We start from the raw sequence: 22,174 nt of genomic DNA, 5'->3' as shown, positions 1-22,174 counted from the left end.
TAGCCTGAATCACAGCACACAGGGCAACATTCTGCAAGACTGGAATCCTCATAAGACTAGGATGAGATAATATGCAACTAGAAATAATACTGTAACCCAAACTGAATTTATTTGTATTGGCAGCAAATGGAAGAAATGAAAGGAACCAGACATTAATAGAGCCATTCTCTCACTCTAGCGTCAAATTAAAATATTCTGGTTGTGTTTTTGGAGTTCAGAATACTGCAGCCTTGCCACGGCTTTGAAATTTCCAAAATCCTACGCTCCTTACATTCAACCAGCTACCTTTTGCGATCCACAGTATTGGTCTAAAGAAGTAGAGTCAACTAGAAAGAAAACAACAACAATTAGGACTATCAAAATTCACTGAAATTTGAATCAACAACTGGGAATAGACAGTACTCAGACAGACTCTTGCTGGTGGCATTCAATCCATTTGATCAGTGTGAACAATTTGGAGGTGTTCAAAGAGTTCAAATCGCAGCCAACTGCAGGCTGCAGTGGTGACCTACTGTAAGTTGCATCAACTGGTAACAGCTACTCCTGTCAAGCTTTGCAGTCACTGTTCTGTTACTCTGTTCTTCCTACTGTCTCACTTAATGCAGTTAGCAACAGTCAATAATCCTTGCAACTGTATCATACAGAGGTCTCCGCTGAATTAACTGCACTCACAACAATCTAAAACCAACAAATGAACAAAGCCACAAATACCACTAGCAACACACACACACATACCACTTCCAGGAGCAGGGTTTGAGCAAAGTAGAGTTGCATGCATTCAGTAGCATAAAGCAGCTGGACAAAGCTGCGCCTGAGAGATTCTATTATATTGCCAGTACTGAATACCAGAAAGGAACAGTACTGTTGCTAGAAATCTGTGTATTAAAGAGAAGTTTGTCATCATCCACGCTTGTCCTGAGCACTAATTTTGAGGTTGCAAAACTCCAATTAATTATTTTCCCTACACTCCTCACAGCACACACTCATAAATGACTTGGTATGTCTTTCCTCACCTACTTAAAGGCTTGATGACTGAAGATTGTGTAAGAAATGTCCAACTGGGAACATTCACAGAAATTCTGCATAGCTTGAGGCAAGAGTGTATACACACAACAACTAAACGTTGTTTTGTGTTTGCAGGATACGTTGTAAAGGAGGGCTTGCAACTGAGAGCATTTTACTAGAGCAAGATCGCCGTGTATAAAGAAATATGGAAGAAGCTTAAAACTGAAGCTCACTTTTTCTCTTCCCTGTTTACTGCTGTTGAGATCATCTCTAGAGACCAGTCTTGCAAAGTAAAAAGCTGAGTGAAGAAAGCATTCAGTACCTCAGTCTTCTCTCTCATGTTCTGTGTCACAAGGGCCCCACCTCAATTAGTAACAGGGCCACATTTCACTCTGGGGTCCCTTTGGGGTCCCTTTTCGGGTCACAGCTTCTCCCCCAACAGGGACACCTGCTAAACAACGACCATGAGCTGCAGCACAAACCCTCTGGGAGCTGCACTGCACACCATTTACGTACAGGCTTCTCTCTAGCACCAAATGAAAGGCTGCTCGACCCTCCTGAATAAGGGCCAAGCTGCACTGATGGCTGTAAGCACCCTGGGGTCAGTGGAAGCTAACCAAACTGACAGAAGCTCCCAGAGATTCCTTCGGCCCAAAGCCTTTTGGCTCCCCCTTACCTTGATCTGATCTAGCATTAAGGCCAAAAATTACAGAAACTCCCTTGACAATTTATTCTACAGCTTACCTGTTTACAGACAAAAGCTGTATGTTTTGTAAGTGCCATTTAAAAGGACAAGCTGTACATAAGGCTCCTGGCCCCACGCAAACTGTTTTTCTTCCTTGAAGCAGAGAGTGCCTTCATAGCACAGAGCACGGTTTTGGAAGCAATAATTACTACAAAAAAACAAAACTGGGATCTGTGGTGCAAAAGCAATGTACAAAATGTGTATAAACAGATCAGAGTTGGAAAGTTGTAGGTGTTTCCTAAATGGCACAGCACAATTATCCCCCCTAAGAGAGAGAAAAACACACAGAAACACCTCTAGATTTGACACCTACAAAACTGCAAATGGATTTTGTTAAACGATGTTATCCAACTTAAGATAAAGGGCGCTGTGCATTGGTAAAGCTTAGCATGTGGCAATTCTTACATTATTTTCCAATAATTAACATCACCCTCCTGTCATTTTACCCGCAGACTGCAACATTGAACAGGTTTTCACTGACAATATCAGTTCCCCCAACACGGTATAAAGATCACAAATTCATCAACTGTCAATGCCACTACCATGTGAAATCCACATTAAAGAAAAAAAAATAAATAAGGATTTAAGAAGAACAAGACTTGTTAGAACGTATATGCTGACCTTCACTGCTCAGGGCAATTACACACCAAAGTAAAACAAGGGGCCAGCAAAATCATGGCACTCCACCGTCTCGATTTAATTAAAAAATAGCAGAATGCACTGGAGTAGCATGAAATTCAGAAGCCTTTTGTCAGGCTGGAACATGGTAGGCTGGCTGGCACCTGTTTGGAAAGATACTAAAATGTAACTCTTATGGTCCACAGAATTTGCTGTTAAACACTTTCAAGATACAAAGTGACAGCCAGCTAGATGAATAGGAGAAAGTCTGTAACCGCTCAGAACTGCCAGAGCCAGGCCGGCACAGCTGGGCTTGGACTAGGCACTGAGAGGAACTTCAGACGGTGTTTATACGTGCTTTAAAGATTCACATTAATTTCCACGGGGGCACCACTTAGTGCAGGTGAGCTGTACAAGTCCTCTCATTTCCATTTATATTCTATTCCACGCTTAATATGCGTTGCAGGAGAGATGCTGCACTGAAACATAGATTGTTCTGATCTTAAAATGAATCTTGTTGGTACCAGCAGGTAACCCAGCAAGGTCTGTTTCCACTCTGCACGAAGACAGAATACTCAAGACTGTTCAAGTCTTTAACTGTCACGTAGATTAGCTCAACTTCTGCTCAGAAAACTTTCAGAACATGTTGCTGCTTTAACCAGAGCTCTTAAAGCTCTGCTTGGACACGTTCTAGTAGCACTCATTGCCTGCTTACCACAGAGATGCTCTCTGTGAAGGGCATCCCCAGCCTCATTTCCACTTCAAAGCAGAGAAATCATTCTCAGAGCTGTAGTACCAGTAGTTCACTCAAATGACCCTTACCGGAGCTCAAGTAAAAGTCACAAGAAAAGACCCCTTTCCATCCACATTTGATACTGAAGAGCAGTCCCCTTATTTCTCATTGCCCCAATTTAGAGACTGAAAGGCTGCTATCAGGTCACCTTGGAGCTTTCTCTTCTCCAGGCTTAGCAGCCCCAGCTCTCTCAGCCTGTCCTTGTAGCAGAGGCATTCCGTCCCTTGGGTCGTTTCTGTGGCCTCTGGATGTGCTTCAACAGGTTCGTTTCTCTCCTGTGCTGAGGATTCCACATCTGGATGCAGAACTCCCAGTGAGGTCTCACCAGCACAGAGCAGAGGGGCAGGACCATCTCCCTTGTCCTGCTGGTCACACTTCTTTGGATGCGGCCCAGGGTACAGTTGGCCTTCAGGGCTGTGAGGGCACATTGCAGGCTCACGTTCAGCTTGCTGTGCAGCAGTACCCCCAAATCCTTTTCCACTGGGCTGTGCACAATCCTTTTGTTCCCTGGCATTTAGTGATAGCAGGAGTCAGCGTGATTGTGGTGCAAAACCTTGCACTTGACTTGGCTGAACCTCACGAGGTTCACCCAGTCCTCTGCTCAAGCTGTTTGGGCCCTGAAAATAGAGTAGCTGGGTTACTCACCTTTAAAGAGGTTTTCAGGAAACAGAACGTCACAAGACATTTGTGCTTCTCCTAAGACCGCTTAAATTATGGGCAAGAAGAACAGGCATTTCAAATTAAGGGCAAGAATAATGTACCTGCTGTAGGGAACCTGCTTTGGCAGGGGAGTTGGACTCGATGATCTCTGGAGGTCCCTTCCAACCCCTACAATTCTGTGATTCTGTAATAACAGCCATGGTGCTATTATCTGTTGTGCAACACAAGAACATCTTCAGATGAATCTTCAGGGAAGGATGAAGTCAGTTGCTAAAGACAGGATGTATTGCCATAGGCATACCTAAGAGCGATTTAGAAACACGATGAAATCCTTTTACATCTCTTCTTTCTCCCTTTCCTGTGAACTGTCTGGCTTGCAAGACTCAACAAGTAATGAGAGCGATGTAATCAGGCTTCTTTAGTTTGCAGTGAGATTTCCCATGGGAATCAATAGAGTTTAAAGAGGCTGTCTGAAGACAATTCATAGCTTCTGGCTGCAAAGACTCCGCATGCTTGATAGGAGTAATTTGCTGGTTTTTCCAACACCCATGATGTGTCAAAAGTCACATCAGAGTTGAAGTTTTCTGGGCATCTTTTAGGTTTGTGTCTGACAAATCTTTATTCATGGATTATATTGTTTGTTAGTAGGGGAGTTGGTTGTTGCTTGGCTTAAGTTTTTTGGGGTATGGGGCTGTTGACTGAAAATTGCACTATCTCAAAAGAGATTATTTTTTTTGGGTGGGGGGCGGGTGCAGGTCAGTAACGGAAATTTTTCCTGCCCTGGCTGCCTCCTGCCTCCCACCCTCCCTGGTTGTCCCCCCCCTCCTGCCTACCCTCCCTGGTCGCCCCCCCTCTCCTGCCTATCTGGGGGTCTTATCCCTGGGTCCTGGAGTGGTCCTGTGTGGTGATGGCTCCTCTGTGGTGGTTTTCCTGGTCCTGAAGGTAGGAGATGGAGTTGGGTTCTGTGTCCTGCTGAAGGAAAAAACTCAGTTTATTTCAAGCCCCAGGTAAAACCTGTTTGAAACTGTGACATGGGAGGGTGCTTGCTCTGTGGAAATTTCATGTGCCTGGAGGGGTGAGGGGGCATTTTGCTCTTAACAGGGTTTGGGTAAGTGGATGGAAGTGAAGTGCTCCGGGGGTGTCTCAGTATATGTCCTGCATATGCTACGGCTGGCTTACAATATCAACAGGCTAAATAGGCTGAGAGGGCAAAGAAGTCACAGAGCTGCAATTTTCTTCCTTCTTTACCATCTCCTCTTGGAGATTGGTCTAAAAGGAAAATAAAGTGAAAACGCTCATGGAAGCTCCTTTTGAGGGTGCTCTCTGAGGCCAGCTCAATTATTATATGAATAAATGTATAAAACTCTATGTGTGGGTAAGGTTTTACTCAGCATTTAAGAGCATGCTTCCTCCAAAATGCACCCAATTGAATCACTGGGCAGGTGACTTTATGTTGTCTAAATGTATAGTGAAAAGCTAAGTCTCCTGCTTTGAGAAGTCTATCGCTACAGTTTCATTTTGGCTAGAAATGAGAGGAGGTCTTTTAAATATAATTAATTGTTCGCATTTCAACATGTGCCTCCAAAATGCTGGTAACTAAGCTTGCTTCTGTGAGGTGGAAAGCCAGTGACAATAACTCCCTTTTTGTGGAAGAATTATTGGCGTATGGAGGCTTTTTGCAATGACTTTCTACCGCAGATGTGAATGCCCTGTGTTGTGTGTGAGAACTAGAACGTCTATGAATGTCTGTGCTAAAATGGAACGGCTAGGCTCAGCTAGCTCCAGTTCTTGTGGTGAAGTGGGTACCTGTCTGTCTCTGACTGAAAGCAACAGTAAATCCTTGCTTACCTCCCAAAGAAAAGGATGCGGTGTCTGTTCCTGTGCTTGAGCCTTGTTCCCTTGCTGCTGATCTTGTTTCGTGGGTAACACGAGGAGGGAGAAAAATGATCCCATAAGCAATGGGCTGTTTGGCACGGCAAGCTCTGTGAAAGAAACACTTAATAGACTGAGTAACAAATACTTACTGCAGAAATGTAAGTAACTTGTAAGTGTCAGACTGGCTTTACTCACTGAATGAAGTCACCTGCTACGGTGCCAGTGTTTGTACCTTTGCAGCTGTATTTCTGGATAGAAGTTTCTTGAGCTTCCTGAGCTGGCTGGAGAGGGGAGTGGCAGCAACCGTCTTTCAGGAGGAAGAAAAGACTCTTCCTTTTTTGAGATGAGTTCACTGAGCACTCTTTGCACTCTCTGGTTTCTTCCTAGGTAACCTGAACTAGTGCTTCTCGGCAAAGCCCTTTTGCGTGGAATCTTGGGAAGTTAGTTACTGTGAACCTTTGTCCCCAGCCGAGGCTGAGCTCTAACGTGAATGACAAAAATACCCTGTGCTTGCTTCTTGAGCTTCTCTGGGTCTCTTTGGATTGCATCCTCTTCCTCAAATGCATTAGCTGCGTTGGACAGTGTGGTGTCACCTTCAAACTTGCTGAGGATACAGTTGATCCCACTGTAGGTGTCGCTGATGAAGGCATAAAGAGCGTAAGTCCCACTACTGACCCCTGAGGGACACCAGTCATCACTGATCGGCTTCTAGGCATGGCTTTGTTCTCCTCATCCGCTGAACAGCCTGGCCATCAAATCAAAGAAGGCTCTGCGATGCGTTTCCTTGGGACCCACCAGGTTCCTCAAGCAGCTGCGAAGCTGGTCTTTGCTTGCGGTGGGAGGGATGCAGTCCTCACCTTTCAGCCCCTGCACTCAAGGGGGCGGTGAAGAGCAGCTGCCAATAAAGAATGAAGCAGAAGTGTTGTTAGGTACCTCAGCTTTCTCCTATTATTAACAGCCTGCCTGTATTGCTCGCTGGGGTGTGTATGCCGGCCTGGGCTTGGTTTGTTTACCTGTGTTTTTCTTGGCAGCCCGAGTGCCGCTGCAGGTTTGTCAGCATCTATTGCAGTAATACAGGGCTCTATCAGCAATGGAAGCAATAGGGCCTGAGGGATAAACAGTTACTAGCCTTCTAGAAATAGCAAAACTGAAGTTACCAGTCTTGCAGCTCTTTCAAAGGTGCTAAAATGCAAACCTCTGATAGAAAAAAAAAAATAATAATAATTAGAAAGTCAGTATTTGCCAGTCTTAACTGCACTGTGGCATTGCAGGTCATGGCATTTGCTTTATAAAACATGTCCTATGAAATGTAGAACTGCAGACAAATGCTGAAAATGATGTCTGCTCGGCAATAAATGAAATGCTGGTACAGATCTGAGTGGTGGTGATTTTCAGCTGCGCAGAATGTGGTTATACTTAATGCCGCAAAAAGCAGCGGCTCCAACTGAATTTCAGGGACATTAAGAACCAAATTTCACTCTCCTCCTCAGAAGGAGGTGGGATGTATGCTGGAAAAGGCTGTGCCAGTTTGAGCGCTGTAAAAAGTTCTTTGTATGCCAAAGGAGAAGATTTGCCAGCAATTCGGCACAATCAAGGACAAAACTAAAAGAAAATCTTATTGACTGGATGAAAAATAAATAAATAAAGGCTATCATGAACCCACTACCAAAAGCTTCCATTAAACAGCTAGTTGAAAAGCAACAGCCCTTACTATTTACTTTTCCCCTCTCTGTCTCTATTGCGTCCCTCCAAACTTAAGCACACCAAAAGCAGTTTCCCACATCCATGCCACAGAATACTTTTTAAGTACTGGCTTGTGACCTGAAGGAACAGCATCACAGAAAATGCAGTGCAGATGAGGGCAGTGCAAAGCATGCTTGCAGAACAAGGTCCACCTTCAGCATGCGTTAAACTGGATGAGCAGTGGCCTGTGGGGCACATGGAACCAAATATTTCTGTACAAACCAGTGAGTGCTGCCCATTGGGGGCCAACAGGATTTCACGTAACAGTCACGTTCACATCTAAACTAATCCAGCATAAAACTGAAGTTGCTTGAGTAACCCCAGTTATTATGATTATGTATTTCTGATTGAATATCCCACCTTAGCATTTGATTGCAAATGAGAGCTAATTCAAGATCTACATATATTTGAGATCTGTTCCAGTGCTCAAGCAGCAGAGAGGCTTCCTAGGTGCTGGGACACATGCATGCAATCTGTACTTCAAAGAAAACCTCAGACACAAAACATGACAAGGGATGAGCCTGCTTGCTGCGTGTGCTCTGGGTTACATTACTCATTCCCCTTTTGAGCATCCGCATTGCTACCACAGAGGAATAGGAGCACTTACTGTTCAGGTCAGTGCTTGCAGAAGTACACTTTTCAGATAAGCTGTCACTGACTTAAAGAGAATCCTTCTTGGGTGGAATTCCCATAAAACCCACAGTGCTCTGTACTTAGCTGAAGTTTATATAACCTAAAGGATATACCAGCAGAGCACAGCATAATTTGGAGTACACTGCGTGGTGGAGTGGGAAGTTTTCTTGGCTCGTGCAATATTAAGAGAGAAGGCAGATCATTCCTTACTGAACACTGGCAGAGATTTCCAGAAGAAAAGGTGATTTCTTTTCTGCCTTACCCATCACATTTTCAGTATCTGCCCTTCAGAGCAGCTTTATTTCTGCCCCGAGCATTTTTTGCATTTTTTCCTGTTTACCTAATTTTAGGCACCTTTATCATCACTCTCTGCGCACACACACACACATATATATGTATATATACACACATACATATATACATGGCAAAGGAAGCATTTAATGCTTGACTTCCAGTTGTACCCAGCTTAGCCCTCATTAAAAGTACAACTCTTTCTGTCCTTAGGCCACAGTATCGCAAACAGAAAATAAATACAGCTTTAGCAGCTGTGGTGCAGAAGTTATCTCCACCTATTGTTTTATCCAATGACATAACATTGCAGTATTATGTTGGCACTCATAGGGGTTATGCACACTTCTCCACGTGTTTAATCAGCCTCAATAAATGCCTTAATGCTGCTGCTTCCTACCATAAACATGATAAAACTCAAAGCTGGCAGTTCAGCTTTTTTCTCTCTACAGCCCAGTAATCTGAAATAAACCTCACCTGAAAATGGAGTGAATGATTCTCCTCACTGGTGCTCGCAACACATTCCCTGCACTTACTCCGTTGTTTCTTTGCATTTGTAGTTGATTTTTTTTCCCCATGCCCACAGTCCAGAGCAACATCACTACATGTTGTGTGAATTCAGCGGCCGGTTTGGATTTTCAAGATGCAGCACAGTGGAAGCATACTGAATGGTGTAGGTGGGACTAATGATGCAGTTGGAATGGAAGCCCACACTACATCTCTAATTTACCGATACCAAACTATTTTGCGCTGCAAAGCATAGAGAGCTCCGTGCACCCTCTTGAGATGTTTATGCTAGTAGGTTTTAGGAAGGACAAGGCTGCTGTGGTTGCTTGTGAAATCTATCAGTTTTAACGTTCTGAAGTTGTCCAGAGACTGGCGCTATCTTCTCAACAGAAAAGCTGCCACGATTCCCGTGGAGTTGTGTTGGGATGGCAGCGTATGAAAGACACGAGGACAATTACTGGTGCTCATTTTCAACCTTTCAAATGTGTTAGTATTATTTCAGGAGAAGCCTAGAAACTCATATCATTGAAGTAGAGAAAAGACACTGAATGAGAAAGTTGAGTTAAAAGTGAGCCACGTTACTGAGAAGGGAAAAACTCCTTGGAAAAATCCTAGTTGCTTTCTAAATACTGTCTCTGTCAACTCAGACCACCCCAGCATGGGCTGCATTACTGGAAGAATTGCCTTCAGCATCTACTCATTTCCCAGCTTGTCTTCTGAAGCTGTTCCTAACCACGCAGAGTCTAGCAACCAATGCTTTTAAACCTCTGCCTGTACTCCTCCTTGTTGGCCTCGAAACTTCAATGATTGAAGTGAAGTGTCCATCTTTGCTCTGCTCAACTGCTGATCATTGCTTTCTTGAGCTGAAGAAACATTTCTCACAATGTTTTCTTCTTGTAGCTTCATCTAGTACAGCACTGACTGATCCGATTCACTTTAATGCGTTTTATTCATTCCTTACGTGCAGTTTGGGGTCTGTGTGGTTGTGCTACTGATTTGCATTTAAAAAAATGTGTGAAAGAGACACGTGGAGAAGAACTCAACATAAAGTCAGTGTGTAAGTTGGAATTAAATGTTACTCTTCAAACACAGGTAATCACTTCTCATGTCTTGTAGGGTGTATGAAAGCAAAGTCTGTAGGAACAGATAAAAACCTCTTGAAACAGAACCACCTTCAACATTCTGGCAGTTTTCTCTAAGGAAAATATGTTTCCCTACTTTAGAAGCTCAAAACACCCAAACAAAATACAAGTAACAGGAAAAAAATAAAAACCAAAACACTGAAAATGTTACATAATGCAGGTTGAAACACCTGTGACTCTGCAAACAGGATGTAATTTCACTAGAAAGACCATCCGGGTTCTCTCTGTTCCCTCTCAGTCAACAAGTGAGTTCTGTACCAGCAGCCCCTTCCTACCTCAGTCACTTTGTGCTTGCAGTTGAGGCAAACAGATCCTGTCAACTGCTGATCTTACTGAAGGTAGCAATCTACCTATTGTCTCTGACTAATTTTTCCTCTCAAAGACATTGTTCTGTCAAAGAAAATCTGAAGACTCAGCTGGGACTACCCACATCTGAGTACACCGACGCTCCAGTTGCAGGGCTTTTTAGCTCATACATGTATCTGCAAGGTGATTTTCAGTCTGGAAGGTGGATAACAAGTCAGTATCTCCCATTTTTAGAAGGCAGCCTATGCATAAGCCTTGCCTGCTGATTTGCTTTGCTCTATGAATATCCCTGGGTTATTGTTGTTCTAGCAATGATGCGGATACTAAATCATTGTCAAAACTATGGGGAAACCTGTAGCACCTGAACTTGCTAAAAGATGCAAACAAGTTTATCCTCTTCTTCTATGGAAAAGAGACAGAGGAAGTGGCAGGAATGTGTGCCTTCGGCTGCCACTTCTGGAGTTCTAGTAAGCTTCAGCTGGCACAGCTGAAGAAGTATAGAAGGGAAGAAACTCAAGAAAGAGACAGCTAGTAACATGCATTCCTCATTCCGCAACAACCAAACCACCTGTACACTATGAACTCAGCCTCAGCTAGCACTATAATTGTTATTCACCAGCGCCACAATTGAAACTTACAGAAAGAAAATCCAATGCAAAGTAGCACAACTGATACCTGCATCCCAAACCCAATTCTCCTTCCTCCTTTCAAATGAAGGTACGCTTACCTTCAGAGGGCCTGCAAGGCCCTGAGATAAGCAGGGATCTCTGCATTACAAACCCTCCTCTCCACTGCCAACCCTTAAATGAGATCTGGCAGATTGGTTGCACCTGAGCTCTCCTCTCCTGGTTGGCCCTGCCTTCCCAGCAGGTGCTCCATCAGTGGCTCCGGCTGTGACTCCGCATTTCCACTGCCACTAGATTATTTCAGCCAGTAAGCAGCAAAATGTGCGTGTCTTTAACACCTTGGCTTCCAGAACTGAAACCCTGGTGGACTTTGAAGAATCTAGCTATCTATCTCAAAGATACGTAGCCTGCTCCCACAGTAACTTTTCCTATTTATTGCCATGGGAACTGCAGGGCATACAAAGAGCACACTAACACTATGTGATAGAGCACATTCTCAGCTACAGAACGCTGTCTTTTAACATAGTCTCCACCGTGAGCTGTGCATTTTCACCAGCAGTGAGCAAGAGCCTGCACGCTAGTCAAAATCTGCACCGGCACGTTCCAGAGCAGTCCTTGGGAGTGTATGTGCTCACGTGAAGTCGCATATCACACTCTACAGCAACCAGAGACAATCAAGACTTGCACAAGCATTTTTTTAAGTTTGCCAGTACCATCAGTCACAAACAAGTGTCTTTGATTGACTGGCCCCTCCTTCACAGGAATATTTGCTGCGGACACTTGTACAGCTGAAACAAACAAATCAGCAGGAGGTCAGCAGCAAATGAATTGCTGACCACCTCAGGAAAAGAAGAAGCAGGCAGAGCAGAGGGAGCACATGCAATGCAATGTCTTCTGAGATAGATACAAAAATTAAAGGACAAAAGTATTTTTGATATTTTAAAGCGTGGCATTCTGCTTGTCTTTCACTGCTGTTTCTCTTAACCTGAATCAAATACACTTGCAGGGCAGGATTACTGTCAATGTGCTGACGGATTTATCCCAAACACTTCCTCCCCTTTGAACACCAGTAATGCTTCCACTAGCAACAGCTCACCAGTTGGAAAACAACTCACCAAGTGGAAAAGAATCCAGCCTGTAGGAAAACCAGGGAAGAAAAAACTAACAACATGTTGACAAAAGCAGAGCTAGTAACTGAACAGGTGAAGATTACGCAGAAACATGCTATTAAAGCACTGAAGCATAGGGATGAATACTTCTGCACTCTTTGCCAGTCTTTCCTCCTTGAAAATCATTTTCTAAAATGGATTATTTGGACATTTTGAGCGACATCATGAGTTCTAAGTGGGGGAAAAGAAAGCGTAAATGTGCTCAAGGCAGCTGACGTAGCAAACACTTCCATCGCATCCAGATAAGTGAGATGAAGAAAAAAAAAGACAAACAGAAGGACATTAAGGAGCCAGAAGTAATATTGTATGAAGCTGATTTCTGATGGGTGGCAAACATTGTGAACTGCTAATGAGCAATGCTGAAAACAGATCAACCTGAGACAAGCTGACTTCATCACCCCCACTTCAAGTGCGTGCTTTCCTCTCGCAAGAGAAGGCAAATCAGACTATGGAATCCTCCGCTGTGTCTTGTTTAATTCAAATTGTTTTCCTACTGAATTCAAGAGCGCTGTACCTTAAAAGTACCTTAAAAGGAAAACAAGCATATTTTCTTATAACATAGCTCTACCACACAACCAGCACCTGGTTGTTCTGCTGTGGTTTTCTATCTTTGAGAGATCATTTGGCATGAAAATTTCCTAAAAAAATAGAAAGGAGACAGGTTTTAAGTTGGCTGGGGTTGTTCTCCTGGCTAAAATGCCAGGACATGTTTAGGATTTTATTTGACAGAACTGTGCGTACCACTGAAATGTGGCAGTCACTGTGCAGGATGATGCTGTGTAAATGTAGGCACTGAAAAGACACCTTACAAATACTGATTGAGAGGGGAACTCTTCTCAACAACAAACAAGTGACCTGAAAAGCCAGTGAAGAAAAATATGAGCTGATAATGAGATCATAGAAGCACATGGTCATAGAACGGTTTGGGTTGGAAGGGACCTCAAGGATCATCGAGCTCCAATCCCCTGCTAAAGCCTGTTAGTTGAAAGTTTGTGTGAGCACGGAGTAATGCTCGCTGTACGTGTCTTCAGAAAAGCAGTACCCTGCTCATGGAAGTAGAAAATGAGCAAGAGGAAAGAAAGCTGCAAAGGAATGAAAAGCAGTGGGCTTTATGCCCTAAACATAATGGAAGTTCCTAAGCAGACTGACATCCCCTTTAAAATTGGTTAGATTTCTCTGCACTTGAATATGCAAAGCATTTTTCTGTATTACAGATGTTGGCGCTTTTGATGGGGAACAAAAATCATCAGAAGAATCATAAGATCTTAGGTGCTTCTAACAGTGATACCACGTGTGTCCGTTTCACTTAGAAATGCTAAGAAAATGGATACGTTCAGAACATGTTAATAAAAATTAACTTAGGTGCTGAAGTGAATGGTTTTGACTCTTTTTTCTCCTCCTGAGGTCTAAATACCTCAGGACTGAGATTCGCTAAGCACTACAGAGGAATGAGTGCTGATTTGCAAACTGCTCTAAACTTTTTGTTTAGTTTTAGCATTTTGGTTCAAAATTCAGAACTCCAGAAGGCTACATCCAGTGAAACTAACAGAGAGTAATATTCAAACAAAGCGGTTCTCAACACAAACCTAATGAGCTTTTGGAAATCTTTTTCATAAGCTGCAACTGAGGCCAGGAGCTTAAAAGGATTACAAGTGCTAAGGCAAATGGAAATAGATAAGGAATGCACCCAGAATCACAACAGCAACTTAATTCATACCTACTGATTTCATAACGACAAGGAAATTTTCATCTTTCACAGGCACGTGGTGTGGGTCGCTTCCTGGCAACCATTTCCACATAAACAGAAAAACAACATTTCTCTTCTTTATGTGATGAAGAAACAGTAAATCCAACATTTGAAATCCAACAAAAAACGATAACAACAAAGAAACGATCAGTAGCTCTACTTTAATGATCCATTATGGCTTCATGAACATGTATGGGGGGATGACTGTGAATTTAATCACGGTTCCAAAGGTTGAGAACAAAGCAGGATGACCCAGCGATGAAGAACAACCAGGTTGCATCCTCTGCAGTCCTGTGGTCGCTCCAGCACCTGTAATGGGTTCTGCTGCTGCTCCAGTCCTTGCAACGCATCCTGTAGCTGCTCCAGTCCCTGCAACAGGCCCCGCAATTGCTTCAGTCCTTGTAATGGACCTGCGGGTACCGTGACCCTCCTAAAGTGCCCCGCAGCCACCATGACCCTCGCAGTGAGCCTTGTGGTCGCTCCAATCCCTATCATAAGTCCGGCAGTTCAACCGGAGAACCAACCAGTGCCTGTGACTGTTGTCTCCTTCAAGCAAGAAGAAAAATGTCTACAAAAGCCAGAATGTTTAACAAGGAGAGAAGCTCATAAGGTGGAGCAAGGCCATGACTAAAATGGCAGAAGAAAGAGAAAGAAACTGGAAACACTCTGACTCCTAACATTAAGGGAACTATGAGATGTGCAAAAAGATTACAGCTGTTTGCCAGCCGAGCACCACATGCGTACAAAGGTGGAAGCAACCACGGGATGGCTGCAAGCAGACCCCATGCACATTCCTAATACCCAAATATTATCTTGGGCCCTGAAAAGCAAAGTGTGCCTTCTCGTGACATGGCACCCTGGAATGAACTGCGCCAGACAACAGGACTCATTTCTGAAGCAATCTCATAATCACCTGGGCAAAAGGAACACAGCACTGAGCTGGCTGGCATATCACATCCCCTGCCATACAGCATCTGGAAAAATCAAGTGATACATTGGCCTATGAAAGACTACTACTAAGAGCCATTCAAACACTGGGACACATCTTCTGCAAAAGCCGTCTGGTGAGTCAGCACTCGGGGATCTGCCAGTGGGGCTGGTCCTGTCCAATGAGACGTTCTGTGTGCCACAGAAAGGAGACAAAGGCTCCGTGGTGCACGTAAAGAACATGCTGAGCAAGGCAGTTTGGATTATTCCTGCCTCAATTTGTGGGATTACTTTTTCTGAAGGACCTGTGGGCATGTGGTGGGTAAAGCAGGATGGTGGGTGTCTGTTGTGTACCCCAAAGGGATTTGATGCTGTGTAAGAATAAACGAAGATACATGTCATGTATCAGTTGCTACACAATACCGCGTGCCATCATCGCTATGGTTGTTATAGGGCTCGACAACACCGTTACAATTAGAACCACCCCAGCTGAAGAACAAATTTTGATGAAGTCAGAACTAGCTTAGCAAGCAGAAATCCAGCAACGGATGCTCCCTTGTGTACGGAAGGACTGCTATGACAGATAGAGCCCGAAATCTTGAATTAAATGAACTTCATGGACAGACAATTTACACAGATAGACCAGAGACTATAGGAATTAGATGAGCGTATACATCAAAAGGTAAGACAGGAGATAGTACATAGTTAGGACATATAAGATTATTATGAGACCCCAGCATAACATAAATGGGACAGGACAAGGGGTGGATATTGCCTTGGTTTCATCAGGGGACAGAGCACTTTTTCTTCAAAGTGGCTGGTACGATGATACGCTTTGGAGAAGTACAATGCTGGTAACACACCAACGTTGTCAGTTGTTACGGAGGAGTTCTGAACAGAGTGAACAGTGTTCCTTGTCTCAGCTTCTCCTACTGTGCAGGAAGAGGGCTAGGAGCAGCACAGGGAGCTGGGACAGAATCAGGATAGCGGACCTGAACCTGGCCAAGGCAACATTCCATACCCTATGCCATGATACGTAAGGAAAGTTTGAAGAAGTTCAAGAGGGCAACTGATGTGTGGGGACTGGCTGGGCATCAGTGGGGCTGAGCAAAAATTGTGTGGGCATCAGTTGCTATTCATAAATACACGAGTGTATGTATCATAGCCCTTCTCCACTTTTCCCTTTCTTTTCTCTACACTAGGAAATTGTTCGCTGTGTTGAGTGAAAAAGTGCAGAACGTACAGAGATATCCTTGAACATGGGCTCTGATTTGTACTGAAGAGTTTGTTCTTCCTTTTTTCCTTCCTCTTTCTTTTTTCCTTTCTTCCTTTCATTCTGACTTTCTTTTTCTTTCTATTTCTTCCTTCCTTCCTTTTTTGACTTGTCACAATATGAAAAAAAAAAATCTTCACAGAGAGCTTTTCAAGTAATTACTATAACGTGGACAGCAGTGTGGGGGAAGATGTAACCGTGAGCAAGTCAGCAAAGAGTTTATCAGACTCCTTGATAGGCCCTATCAGTGTGAAACCTTGGGAGTCTGGAATGTAAGACAGAGAGCAAATGGTATCTGTTTGCATCTAAGGGTAAACAGGAGGTTCTTTTTGTATGCATTGTTAATCTTATCACACTTAAGAAACCTTTCATCCTTTATCACTGTGTTTTGGGAGAAGCTAGACCAATCAACTGACTAGAAGGACTGGCTGTAAGTGAATGGTATATAAGATGTATGTTGAACACAATAAAGAGAACTATTCTGAGAACTACACTGATGCTACAAGAAACGGTGAGAGCTCTCTAACTCGACTGAGCGACGACACAGCAGTTTAGAAAATCCTACTCAGTTAAAAGAAAAACCACAGGTTAGTTTCCAGATCCTTCAAAAAGCTGTGCTTTTTGGAGCGTTTAGTGCAAAGCTGCTGAAGGAGATTAAAACAAGAACAACTCCTTAACAACAGCAACACAGTTTTAAAAATTGTCTCCATCAATACCAGCTATTCATGGACTAGGCCAAGCACATCAGTCACAAAGGGCCCCATCTCTTTTCTGTCTTCTCCCTTCTTAGACTATAAGAGCTTTCTGATGATTGACACCCATCAAAAACATCATGGTGATGGAAAGGAATAGGTTTATTTCTCCATGATAAATACTCAAAATAATCCTTCACCGCAGTGAGATATTTCCAGCATCTTTGTCAGTGTATCTTTTCAGGCCAAATAAATATCAGTAGAATTAAATGTTGAAATCTGAGTCTTCAGATGTTTAAGATGGGGATGGAAAATCTCATTTTGACTCTTCCCCCTCTACTGCAAAAACTTCATCTGTTTATTTGCTATTGCAGACTTCTACTTGAACTTTATTAACCAGGTCCTCCGATTCCACTCCAAGTGGAACAGAGTACTCCCACTTCCAAGTAGATGGTGAGGCTTCTCTGTCACATACAAAAGGAAAACAGAAGACAACAGAGGTCAGGTTCATCCTTAGGAGGTTAAAGCTCTTGGATGTTTCAGCCATGAAATATGAAATCTGAAGTTGTAGCTGGAAACCCAGGTGCAGGCTGACAAAAGGGATGCAGAGCACCTCCTATGGTCACTCTGGGCTTATTCTGGGCTTATTCTCTTTTATTACTCCCACCTTGGCCATACATCTTATAGAACCATAGCAGTGCACCCTGGTTAAAACCACTGTATTTGGTCCTAGTTTTCCTTAATGTAATTTCATGAAAATTTGATAGAATTATATGAAGTTGTGGTTTGTGGGTGGTTTTTTCTGGTTTTTTTTTTGTTTTGTATTGTTTTGTTTTTAAATTTTATTTTGTATTGTTTGTTGCTGTTGTTGTTTTTCATTTGATCTAGGTTCTGTATCACCTCCTTATTTATTGCATTAGGTCTTAATTTGCTTGAGAGCTATCAACACATTGAGACCAAACTGCATAAATTATTAATGTTGTCATTTCCTGGTGTTTTTTTTTTTTTGTTTTTTTTTTTTAAGCAATCCCACTAAATTTGAGCAATTACAGTCAATTGCAAAACAATTGCAGCTGTTACTGAACCAGCTAAAAGCAATTCGACAGCTGTATCTTCTACAGCATTACTGAGTCCAGAGACCTACAAATTATACAGACCTCATAATACCAGTTATGATTACAATGTGACTTATGGAGCATGGAGAAGAATGAATTATATGATAAATATCTTCAATTTATAAGGTAGTTAAAAAGTTATTTGTAGTGTAGTGTATTACTAAAGCAAAATTAAATGACTGCTAAAATCTTTCTAACATTTTATGCATTACTATATATGTGTATTTTAGATTTTTTTATATTGCTTTCTTTCCTCTTTATAGAATATCTGATCCAGATGTTAGGTAAAAGTCAGATGCAGAGATGTATATGTATGTACAAACACAGTCCTCCATGAGAATTTTGGTGCAATTTGCTATATAAAGGATTTTCCAACAGTAATTGAATTAAAAGCAAAAATTAGGGTAAGAGTACAAGTATGGCTTATTCTTTGTGGAAAAGTACCTTGCAGGTCTCATCTCCCCTTCACAAACAGGCATAAAAACCAGGTTTTATAGTGCAATGTGGAAATAGGCTACCATTCTTCTGAACCTTTCGTTCTGCTCATTGTAAGTGCTGAGCAGCTGCTCAGATCATTGAATTTGCATTTTAGAAAGCACATCAGATGCAAAGCTGGTAGAGATAGGCTAATAATCTGTTAACTCACATTACTTGTTTCTACAGTCATTATAGTAATTTTTCATACACTGTACTTTCTACTGTTTTACTTTGCCTTTTGGCATTTCAAATGAATTCATTAATGAAACTTAGGTTATTTAGCCTAGGAAACCAATCATAATTTGATAGATATTCACACTATCAGAAAATGAACATGATTTAAGATAGTAAAACATAAATTAACAACATGGGTAGCAGAAAGCTTTACCTCTCTAAACCATTCCTCCGTGCCACTTCTCCTGAGAGATGTAGATTGCAAAAATTTTAAATGTTTTTCTAGTACCAATGGATACAGTGCAGAACACTACTGCTAGAAAAATCCTAATCATTTAAAATAATGCAAACGATTAGCAACAAGTGATAACTTACATACATTTCAATGTGTTCCTCCAAAATGACACACCTGAAGCTGTTATTTATTTCAAATTGTATGGAGTGGAAGTCACTAAGTGCAGATTCTATGAACAAATTATTTCCATGGATTCTTCTAAGGCTTCCATAAACCTAATGTAAGGACATGGTCTCAAGCAGGGGCCATTCGTCTTTTGAAGCTCTTGTAATTATTTTTATTAAAAGGCAAATGTGGAAGAGGCATTCCCATTTTATGTTCAAGTTACTTGTATTTTTCCGAGCATCCCACCAGGTCTCAATGGCATAACCCAGTGATCCCAGATTATTTTTTCAATCGCTTTTTCAGCTTACTGGAAATAGCTCTGAATGGAGTTCTCCAAATTCTTCTGAGACCTTTCATACCACCTCTGGATTGTTTCCAGTACACCAGTAATTGTACAGTTATTGCAGCATTATACATAATAAGTCTGCATGAGTTCTGAAGTTGTTCAACAATGGCAAATTATAATTTTTTACACTGTAATCACAGAATTTCTGGGAATAAATTAAAAATATATATATCCTAAAATTAGACTTTTGGGAAAGGAAAATTGTAGCAATTATTGGCTTGATAGCTCTTTTAAATATACAATGTAAACAATATTAAAATATGAATAAATATATAATAAATATTTATAAATATCTAATAAACAATAGAAAGAAATTCAATATCTCTGAAACATAACAAGGTACAAGGAAATGAAAACAATTAATTATTAAAAGTCATTGTTACAATGAATCAGTAAAAGTCGTACTATTCACAAATAGCAAATCTTGCTGCAATCCAAGGAGCTCTGGTTCTTTTGTTTAGCCCCCTTAAACCCAGCATGTGGAGCTCTCACCTCATTGCCTGCTGAAGCTGTATTCCTTGGGATAATCAAGAATGGTGCTACCCCATTTAGAGACTGCCAGTGCTGCATGTGAAGCAGAAAAGTGCATTAGCTGAGGTAGACGCAGTCTTTAAGGACCTCTTCTTCAAAGAATTCTCATGGCCAGAAACTGCAACAGGGAGCCATAAAAAAACCAAAGCAGTGGAAAGAAAGAGTTCATTTTATACTCAAGTGGTTACCCTGGCCCTCTGCCCAAAGATGTCTATTCTACCCTGCAGGCAGCCCTCTCAAAAGTAAAGAAAGAAGCTTAATTGAGATTAATGGCCTTTTCTACTAGCGTCCAGGGAATGTCCTAATTAATAAAGCAACATATTGAACATGATTATAATTTATAACATGCGAAAACTTTAGAATACTGAAGAATTGACCAACACAACCTTGATTGAGAAATATCTTCCACCTATCTCACTTTTCTTGTAATATGATGTACGCCTGTCCAGTTCAAAGATAACATTCCAGTGTTTTGTGTTTTATATTTTAAAGGCCAATACCCTTATTTTATATGCCAGCATTATCCATACACTTTTGTAATCGCACTTCAAGCAGTTAGGACTTGAAACCAGCTTACTTTATGGTCACAGATACAGTTCCATGGATCTAAGTAACTGCACTTCTACATTTGTTGATTTTGCTTCTAGTGTCAATTTTTAGGCTTTCTTGAAACATTAATTTTTCTCCACTACCTATCACCTGTAATGATGTTATACACTTTCTCTCACACTGTTGTGGAACTACTACTTTCCATATAGAAAAAGGCCAAAAACTTTCACACAGTAACTCCTGCCTCAAACCAATAGTTCTCAGATGAACTAGAATGATATCCTGGTAAAAAGCATATAATTTAAGAAATTCACGACAGAGATTTAATCATACATAAAGGTATGCTTATTCAGCCTGAAAAAAGTGACATTCAAGTGTTGAACAGATAGCCAAGTAAATAGCAGAAATGAATCAAGGCATGTGTTATCTTCTAACTTCTCTCTCATCATTACTAGACAATGTTCCACTTTTCCTCGGGAGATAAATCTGTTTAAACAAAGAACCAGTAAGTTAATCATTCTTTACCAAGCCCACAACAAATTTCTGCAGCCATCTCTTTAACTTTTGCCTTCCACTGATGCCTCATCTTTTCATTTCCTCTTGGCTAGCTTAGTTCCAGTTCTTGAGGAAGTACTCCAGATTCACGTTCCACCACCAATTTGCAAACAATAAGCCACAGATGAAGAAATTCAGGCAGATGTAATTCTGTTGACCTCAGTGAGCTATACCTAGCTGCACAGTCTCACTGTTGCCGTAGCACACTGTTGATTAAGCAGCCTTTGCATGTGCTGAGTATTCCTTAATACTCACACGCAATGCAATCCTCTTCTGTTGCTTTATTTTAGTGCAGTACACTATGTTATTTACATGCTATGCTAAGGGGCTAGACTTCTTAATACGTTTCTTTGCAGCACATATTTATCTCATGTCTTTTATTTTCTGCAGGAAATTATTTAAGTTGGGAAAAAAATCCACAGTTGTTCTTCATAAACCTTATCCTACCTGAAGGATGCTACCCTAAAATAATCAAAATCAAACCTGTGGTACATGTTATTAAATAATAATTACTTTTCTATAGATAATGCATCAGGCAGTAATACTTTAAAATATCTATTAAATATATTTACTTTAAAATATCTATGACTCTTTATAAAATACACTGTATTTGTCTGATGTCAACTGTGTTATGCACAGCCCCATTCCTTTCCTTTTTTAGAGAGAATATAAGAATTTTACTAATACTTTCTGCCTCTGGCTTAGGGTCTCATTCTGTGGTATTAAGAAATGGCCTTTCAATCCCAGAATGGGAAAGACAGATTCATAGAGTCAGCTACAATTCTTCTGTGACCATACAATTAAGCTTCTCTTGCAGACCTTTCCCAAGTTATCCTTACACAATGTATTTATTTTACTCACAATAATAATGGGCCAATCTTATCTGCATTTCAAGAAAACATGTCTAATATAAAAGACTGCGTGTTACAATGCTTAATATGAAAGTGGCTGAAACTTCTGCCGCACCAGGCAGAGCAGGGCAGGACAACCCCTTCCTTTGCCCGATGCCAGTGCTGCCCCTTACACAGCCAGGAAGAAAACAGAAGAGTTCACAAATAATCGTAGGAGACGAATCAGACAGCTTTATGTTGGACTTTTATTGAAAAATTTAAACTGCATTGCATATCTTCTTTATAACTTCAACATTTCTTTAACCACAAAACAGAGATTCTGTTTAAAAAATCTCTTTGTTTTTATCACCATTCTAAAAGCAGATTATCAACTGAGTAACAACAATTTTAAAATCCTGGGCTACTACCAAGTCCCCTGGTTCTGTGC

At 41.5% G+C, this 22,174-nt stretch overlaps 1 long non-coding RNA gene across 1 annotated transcript; it reads left to right on the top strand.

The window, feature by feature from the left end:
* The first annotated feature begins 4,667 nt into the window (after nucleotides 1-4,667).
* Nucleotides 4,668-5,975, top strand: LOC128077027 (uncharacterized). Its single transcript, XR_008204802.1, has 3 exons — nucleotides 4,668-4,828; nucleotides 5,679-5,854; nucleotides 5,937-5,975. It is a non-coding gene; the product is annotated as an uncharacterized LOC128077027 (long non-coding RNA).
* Nucleotides 5,976-22,174: the final 16,199 nt, after the last annotated feature.

Source organism: Tympanuchus pallidicinctus, unplaced genomic scaffold (assembly GCF_026119805.1).
Source record: "Tympanuchus pallidicinctus isolate F22 unplaced genomic scaffold, pur_lepc_1.0 scaffold15, whole genome shotgun sequence".
Lineage (NCBI taxonomy): Eukaryota > Metazoa > Chordata > Aves > Galliformes > Phasianidae > Tympanuchus > Tympanuchus pallidicinctus.
The sequence above is the reverse complement of the archived record's forward strand: the minus strand, read 5'-3'. Positions and strand labels throughout refer to the sequence as shown.